A 9041-nucleotide genomic window follows, 5' to 3' on the forward strand; every position below is an offset into this window, starting at 1 on the left:
ATCAGCTATCAGCGCCTAAAACGGTATCGACAAAGAGGAGAAGAGCAAGAGCACCAAAATCTGTCAGCAGCGTTGGCAAACCTCATCCAAAGGGCGTTGTACTCACAGACTTATACCGGACAGACACACGGCATGATGGCCTTGGATTTCTAACTGCTCCAAATAGTTGACATAGGTGCTTTAGAAGCTACCTTTACAACTGTCCGACGTGCACAGAGTATTTAGCAGACTCTGAACATATATTTTTTTTTTGCCTTCGCTTTTCAATTACACGAGAAAAACTAAAAACCACACGCGGGGCTTGTTTTACTGTCAATAAATGAACGATATTCATGTGTAAGTCGACTGACAAATAGTTTTCATAAGACAATACTGCGACTTTACAAGTTCCTAAGTCCGCTCAATATTGAAGACCTAAATGTGAGGCATGAAGTAATATTTAACCGGCGGTTCAGTAGAACAGTATTGAGTTGGGAGTAGGTTGGGCTTTCCGCAGTCCGGCTTTCGATGCCGGAAAAGAAAATAATTAAAAAAAATGTAAATGTGGTACCTCTAGTATAATAGTATTGCTTCTAGTATCATATTTAGAATATTCTTTTTTAATTCATTAAAAAAAACCTCTCTAGCGAATAGAATACTCTCAGCGCTTTAGGCACCGTAATCAGTTCCTCACCACTAAGTGCAACCGACATCGGAAACTCATTTGAGGAATCGACTCAGTTTACAAAGGTTGTGCTCGCCATATAGAAAGCCCAAATCAGACCAGAGTGACTAGAAAACAACTCCGTCTTATGGTTAAACAATTGTCGGTTAAAAATCAGATAACACTCAGGAATCAAAACCATTTGTACGATCAGAGAATTTTCCAACCGTGTAGAGCATAACACTTCAAGGCACGTAAAACATACATACAAGGAATTTGTTATACCTCGAGTAAATCAAAAGAAAAGCTAACTGCTCATCTGATCGAAATTGCTTCAATTATCATTTCTCCGTGAAAACATTAGGTATATCTTGTGACAGCTTTATTATTTGTTTTCAAGGATTCAGAATTGATGGACTAACATGGGTATCTATGTATGTATCTTCAAAACTGGATTCTTAAATATTTTAGAAGTCTGAAATATCAACAAATTTCCTTCAAAATGGTCAAAGAAACTAACACCGTTCATTCCTGATAAAATGAAAACCCATATTTAAGAAAAGTTTTATTTTATCACCCAGTTAGTTTTACTCAGTGATTTTTGTCATACGAAGGATATAAAACCAAGTTGTATTGAAATACTAGTAGGTTGTTAAATCAACATATACAACATTTCAAATCTAAGTTTGAAAGTTGTAATAGATCTAATGATATTTGAACAGCTTCGGAATACCAAAAGCAGCTCGATTGAGACTGAAGTGTTTCCTTCACTTGTCATTTTCTCATTGTCTTCAGCACTTCGCTGCAGATTACCCAAGCAAAATCTCTTCTCTTTTACTATTATTTTTGTATGTATAGAATTATATACATACTATATATACTTAACTTACATAAATTAGAATGCATAATCTCAAAAATCAACATCTATTTTTTGCCAAAATCTGTTTCCTTTCCCGCGTTTCGCAAATTTTAGTCCGAATTTACTCTTCTCACATATTTCAAGATAAATATATGTGAGCATTAAGTAAAAACAGGCACATTTGTGAAACTCATATATCGGCCATTTCCTTTAGTCATAGATTCGCATTAGCTAAAATCGACTAAAACGATTTCAGCGTCAGCCTTCTTAAACAAAAAATACAAAAAATATTGAAAACTATCTAATGTTTTTGCGTTTCGTTCTGCTGTCTTACGTTATTTCGTTTTTTGTTTATGTATATGTTTCAAGTATTTAGGTTTTTGTGTGATTTCTTAGTCATGTTCTGCAGATTATTTGTAATAGAAATTGGGCAATCGCAAGATCAGCCAGACACAGCGCTGACATGTAAGTGGCAAACGTTTAGAGAATATGGATCAGTGGAATGTCGCAAAATTGTTCATACCTAGTAACATGTAGCACTAAGGTATTAGGATTTTTTCTTTTTGTAATAGCCTAAGCAAATTTATAAGTTCTTATACTTAGATATTTATAATGAAAGTTATTAAAATTACGAGAAGCACAAATTTAGTCCTACAAGTGCACATTTGTTGTTTAAATTACTCGAAGAAAATGAAACCCATTTTATAAATTACTTTCGTACTACCCAATGATTTTTCAAGCACTAAATCCAGTATTTTCTAAATTATGCTTCAGTGAGTACGATCCACGAATCGGTATTAGTTACCGTAAGATTTTTGTTCCTTTAACGAAAGCCTTTAGTCTCCGTATAGTTTTAGAAAAAATAAGCTCTGTTAGCTCGTCGGGCCGAATGATTGCTAAGAGCAAACGGTCAATCACGATTAGTTTTAATCTTTTTCAGGATTTGATTATCTCATGAGCCTTGCCTATATTATAATACTACTGCTCTACAATATATTCCATAAGCCTACGAATGGTACAAAACCTTCAAAGACAGCCGAGAGATCGTTGAAGACACGCCTCGTTCTGGACGACCTTCGACCCCTTCAAGTGATGAAAATTTAAAAACAGTGAAGGATATGGTGCTTGAAAATCGGCAGGCAAGAGAGCTCGACATCACACGTTAGTCTGTTCGTTGATTTTGGTGGATATTTTGGGTATGAAAAGCGTTCTTGCTCAACGCTGTAAACAAGTCTCTTTAGACATGGTTGATCGTGCGAATTGCGATACCACATTCATGAAGAGCATTACAACTGTCGATGAGACATGAGTTTATGAGTTTGACATGCAAACAAGTCAACAATCATCGGAATTGAATGAATAAACGAGCCGAAACCATAAAAACCATTCCAAAGCCGCTCAAAAATCAAGGTGATGTTCATTTTTTCGATATTCTGGGTTTGGTGTATCAGGCAGTTGTTCCGGAGAGACAAACGATCCATAAGGAGTTCTATTTCGCCGTATTGAGACGTTTGCGTGACAACATTCGTCGAAAACGGCCAGAATTGGGAAAGAACAATTCATGGATTTTACACCATTTCATCGAGCCCCGATTGTGACCGAATGTAAAGCCAAAAAGGCAATCAATACCACCGATCAACCACCGTATTCATTAGACTGTCTCCGTGTGATTCTTTCTTGTTCCCCAAACTGAAATTTGCGCTCCGTGCAACCCGTTTTCAGTCGATGGAAGAGATAAAGCAAAATTCGCTGAAGGAGCTAAAAGCCATCCCAAAAAGTGCTTATAAAAAGTGTTTCGAGAACTAGAAAAATCGTTGGCATAAGATGTATGTAAGTTTGTATTTCCTCGCGAAAAGTGCCGAAGACAGCACTCTAAATTTTCTTTTAGTGTGCATCTCAGGAAACTAAGGAGACATGTTTTTGACAGAATGGCATTTCACTTTTATATTATTTTTTTTGGAAAAGTCGGAGCAGTTACGGTTCCAAATTTACTAGTTTTGCGTATATTGCGAACCAGCACATACCACTCAAGGAGAAATTGTAAGTAAATACTATGTTTACCTAAACAAATATAATTTCCTTTACACTTGAGCATCGGCCAGCGCTTGTCTCGATTAATCAGCATGCAAATCTGTTGCTCATGGATGAGTATATACACAGCTTTTACATATGAATGTCGGTATGTATTTAGGTTTGATTTTGTAAGTTTTCGTAGCACTTGGGCACGTTCGCGTACTGATCAGTGATCAACGCCGGCGGCGCTAGTTAGATGCCGCGCTTTCGACAATTGACCAATTGTGTACATACATACATGCGTACATTTTTACATATTAATGGATGTACTTCTGTAAATATGTATTTATATGTATGTAAATATGCATATATGTATGTAAATATGTATATAGATAAGCTGATTGAAGTCTTCAGCCCACTTGAGGCCCATATAGTTGACTTGCTTGCTTCAGTTCAATTCGTTTATTTTTCGGGTCAATTAGATTATTTTTTCTTGTTTGTTGCTTGCTGTTGTTTTTGTTGTTGTTTGCTGCGTAATCTACGCAAATACGCAATTTTTTGTTATTTTCGATTTCATTTTCTAATTGGTGCGTTTATTTTTACCAAACGCAATATGAGTTCAGTGTGCCAATGTGCAGATCAATCGGATTCATTGTTTTCCTTTTCATGATTTGGTTGTTTTTTTTTTCGTTGCTTTGAGGCACAGATTTCTCTTCGGACTTTACAAAGGCAATCTACATGCCTACACATATACGAAAGTATGACTGATCCCTGTCTGTTTTGTTATAAAAGTGCGGTTATGTTCTTCTTTTTGTGTGCCATAAATTTCTTTTAAGCAGAAAAATGCAAAATTTGACAATTTTAGCCGCTAATTTGTTGTTTTTGGCTCGGTTGTGCAAATGTTCTGCAGCGAATTTTATGCATTTACTCAAACGTTTGTATATTTACATAGGAATTTCGGTTATACTCTGCTTATTTGGCTTAGTTTTGGTTAGTTGCATCGCTGTTTCTTCAAATGCATTTCTCACACACTCATACTAATGTACTAAGCATACATTCATATACACATACATCCATACATTAATCCACGGAAAATGTTGTTGTTAATCGTTTTTACATAAATTTCTGATTTATCGTTTTGTCTTGTCGCTTGTCGGAATTAATTGCTTTATTTCATTACAATTTCAGTTTTCACCATAAAAGTCGCTTGATTTTACCTAATTTGCTTAATTATTAATTTTGCTGTTGTGACAGATGATATTTGTTTGATTTATACATTCCCATATCAATCTTTATAAGGCAGCTGTCTCATTAAATTGAATGGCAGCTAAATACCTGTATATTTTTTATGTCCAAGGGAACGGTTAGTAAATATTGCATCATGTTAGGAAATGAGTTGCGAATATTTCTTTAGTAGAAATGTGCTAAGAAATCTAGTTCTGTTAAGATCTAGGAAATTTTATTAAAATCATAAATTAAGCGAAACAAAACCGTTCCATAATACTTTTCACAGGAGCAATTCTTATAAAAAGAATATGTACCATCTGATCAAATTTGACCCGGACTGCATTTAAGCGGCGCACGCAAGCCGAATCAATAAAAATCTCCTTCCTAGATTGGTACAACCTTTTTGTACGGTAGTGTGAAGTTTGGTCTCCATATGTCAATTAGTGTGTGTTTTGGTAGCTGTTTGATTGGATGGAAAAAAATTAAACTAAGAGTTTGCTTAAAATTTTTTGCTTGAAAATGTTGCAGAAGTGTTTTGAGGTGTCTACTTTAACACGGATACAAGTATTTGTGTGGCAAAAGGTATTCAGTAAAGGTTCTGAAGTCTTAGAAAACTTGCCTCATGCGAGTCGCCGATCCACCTCTGTTAGTGACGATAACATCAAAAAAGTTAAAGCAACTGTGCTTGAAAATCATCGTGTTGGTATCAAAGGGAGAGAGGAGAGAGCAGAGGAACTCAAGATATTTTATGAATGGATTCAGTACATTTTGGATAATCTTTTGGTTTATGTTTTGGTTAATATTTTGGGTATTAAGCTTTTTAATGTTACAGTCGTACCAAAAGAATTGATCTTGAATCTTTTGTAAAAACGACGTCGAATTGAGGTCGCAGAAGAGATTCTTGACAACGCAGCTGATGACCTTAATCTGGCATCATTACTGGTGAAGAGGCATGATTTTATGAATATGACGACGAAACTGTTCAACAATTTAGCGAATGCCGAAAAAACAATATCTCACCATATAAGTCGAGGTTTATAACTTGTGTATTAACATGTAAGGAAGGGCTAAGTTCGGGTGTCACCGAACATTTTATACTCTCGCATGGTAAAGTGATAATCGAGATTTCATTATCCGTCATTTACATATTTTTCAAATACCGTATTTGTGTAAAGTTTTATTCCGCTATCATCATTGGTTCCTAATGTTTATACTCGTATTATACAAAGAAGGTATCAGATGGAATTCAAAATAGCTTTATATTGGAAGAAGGCGTGGCTGTGAACCGATTTCAGCCATATTTCGTACATGTCATCAGGGTGTTAAGAAAACATTATATACCGAATTTCATTGAAATCGGTCTAGTAGCTCCTGAGATATGCTTCTTGGTCCATAAGTGGGCGGCGCCACGCCCATTTTCAATTTTTAAAAAAAGCCTGGGGCAGCTTCCTTCTGCCACTTCTTCCGTAAAATTTAGTGTTTCTGACGTTTTTTGTTAGTCGGTTAACGCACTTTTAGTGATTTTGAACATAACCTTTGTATGGGAGGTGGGCGTGGTTATTATCCGATTTCTTCCATTTTTGAACTGTATATGGAAATACCTGAAGAAAACGACTCTGTAGAGTTTGGTTGACATAGCTATAATAGTTTCCGAGATATGTACAAAAAACTTAGTAGGGGGCGGGGCCACGCCCACTTTTCCAAAAAAATTACTTCCAAATATGTCCCTCCTAATGCGATCCTTTGTGCCAAATTTCACTTTAATATCTTTATTTATGGCTTAGTTATGACACTTTATAGGTTTTCGGTTTCCGCCATTTTGTGGGCGTGGCAGTGGGCCGATTTTGCCCATCTTCGAACTTAACCTTCTTATGGAGCCAAGGAATACGTGTACCAAGTTTCATCATGATATCTCAATTTTTACTCAAGTTACAGCTTGCACGGACGGACGGACAGACGGACGGACGGACGGACAGACGGACGGACAGACAGACATCCGGATTTCGACTCTACTCGTCGCCCTGATCACTTTGGTATATACATATAACCCTATATCTGACTCTTTTAGTTTTAGGACTTACAAACAACCGTTATGTGAACAAAACTATAATACTCTCGTTAGCAACATTGTTGCGAGAGTATAAAAATTTGACTAAGAATTGGGATGTTTGGCGTATATTTTGAAGCCGATAATGAAGATTTGTATTAAAATTCGTAAAAATTTCACTTTTTTTCAGTCCGATTCAAATTTGATTAATTAACGCCTAACTGTGTTCTTAAATGATATATGTAAGCAACAGTCAATTCGAATTAAGATTGCTTAATACGGAACGATCTTTTATGAAAACCGATTTGTTGAAAAATCCATGTCAAATTTCTAGACGAAATTTCGTCGAATAAAATAGTTTTCCATGGACTGGATTTTAATCGGTAAATTTGTATGGTAAGTCCGTCTAATTACCAAATTCATGGAGAGAAAGAGACGTGTGCAAAATTTCGGATTGATATCCCAAAAATTATATTATTAAAAATATTATTCTGCAAAGTTGCTACCTTGTGGAAAATAATAGAACTGAATGAAATACTTGTATATGTTCACGTTGATCGATCGACAGATATGGAATTCAGTATTGGTTCAGTACGCAAATATTAAAACTTCCGCATATACCTATATAACTTCCGAATCCTCAAACATATTGGAAATTGTAAATTATCTTGCAAGAAACTTGACTGAAGTGAGAGAAAGAAGAAATAGGAAAAAATTGTGGGTTCATACTCAGCATGACCCAAAATAGAATTATAATAAAGGCTAGTTAGGTTAAGTTAGTCTGTTAAGTAAATGAGCCAGGCATAGACCAGTTTTGGGCCTTTGCGATACCAGATTCAGTTCAGTAACTAGGGCTATGGAGAGTAGTCATCCTTTAGGATGCCTGCGCTTGACGCGAATTGCAACAGACTCTGTGGCCTCACTATCGATACCTCATCACTTTTAATATGTTTTGATGAGAATGAAGCTCAAATATACAGTTAGCTGAAGGAGAAAGTGAAGTTGACAACCATGTTGCAGCCTTACAGCCTTATGAACAAAGTCTTAGTATTTTTTGCCACAGTAGTATAATAAGCACATACATATGTATAAAAGCTTACAAATCTCCTCGAGACACGAAAAATCACAATAAAAATGACAACATACTTCTCAATTTAGCAGACGTGAATGCCAACACGAGGGAAGATGTCTCAATTTTATTGTATTCCTCATCATATTGTGATTTTGTTTTTTTGTTTTTTTTTTGTAATTTTTCATCGCAATTTTGCATATGCTCATTAATCACTTCATAGTTCATTTAAAGAACTGTCAGTTCTGCAACAACCCACGCGTATACCGTTAAGTACATTCATACACATAACCATACACACCCACAAACATAGATCCGCAATGATTACCTTGTGCATCCCAGTGAGTAAGAACACACAACAAGTGGAAAACCAACAACAAACTGTAAGCACATACTTCACTACAACAAAACTGAATAACACAATAACATTTTAACACCAACAACAATGCGGTGTGCAAATATTACGCCAAACAACTCGCAATTGTTGCGTGTAAAACGATTTGGAATTATTATAAACCTGACATTGAAAATATTATTTCAATAGCAATCAGTTGCTAATTGAGCGGCAAGATCGGCTTGGCAGCCAGTTCAAAAAGATTCTATTAAGCGAGCGAACGAGCTTATGTATGTATAAGTAAAAAATAAAAACAAAAAACATAAAAAGCAACAAAGTTTTCTGGCGTGTATGTATGTGTGTTTAGGCGCAGATATGTAAATTTGATAGCTCTGAAACACAATCAACCGTTCGACTATGAGGCGATTTCGCCGCTGAGTCGTTGGTTTAAGGGGAGCGTGCGTGCGTTTGGCTGTCTTTTGTGTGTGTGTGTGTGTGTCTGGTGCGAATTTCATTAGTCGCCTTTGCACTTCGATATTGGACTTGAAGTAAATATTTGCATTTAACGTGCGAACATTTGAAATATTTTGGCTTGTTGAATCGATTTATTGTTATTTTATATGTTTATATACATATATATTAAAAGGTAAATTTTTTTATTTTTTATTATTTTCCGGCAACTTTATTGATTTATATTTAATTTTCTCACTTTTGAATAAAAAAAAATTTGGAGTCATATGAACAAATTTTTTTATTTTTATGAATAAATTTTTGAAACATATTAAAAAACATATATTTTTTTAAAAAAAAATATAAAATTTTTATAATTTATTACCAGTAATACGGGTT

The sequence above is a fragment of the Bactrocera neohumeralis genome, chromosome 6 (assembly GCF_024586455.1).
Source record: "Bactrocera neohumeralis isolate Rockhampton chromosome 6, APGP_CSIRO_Bneo_wtdbg2-racon-allhic-juicebox.fasta_v2, whole genome shotgun sequence".
NCBI classification, from domain to species: Eukaryota; Metazoa; Arthropoda; class Insecta; order Diptera; family Tephritidae; genus Bactrocera; species Bactrocera neohumeralis.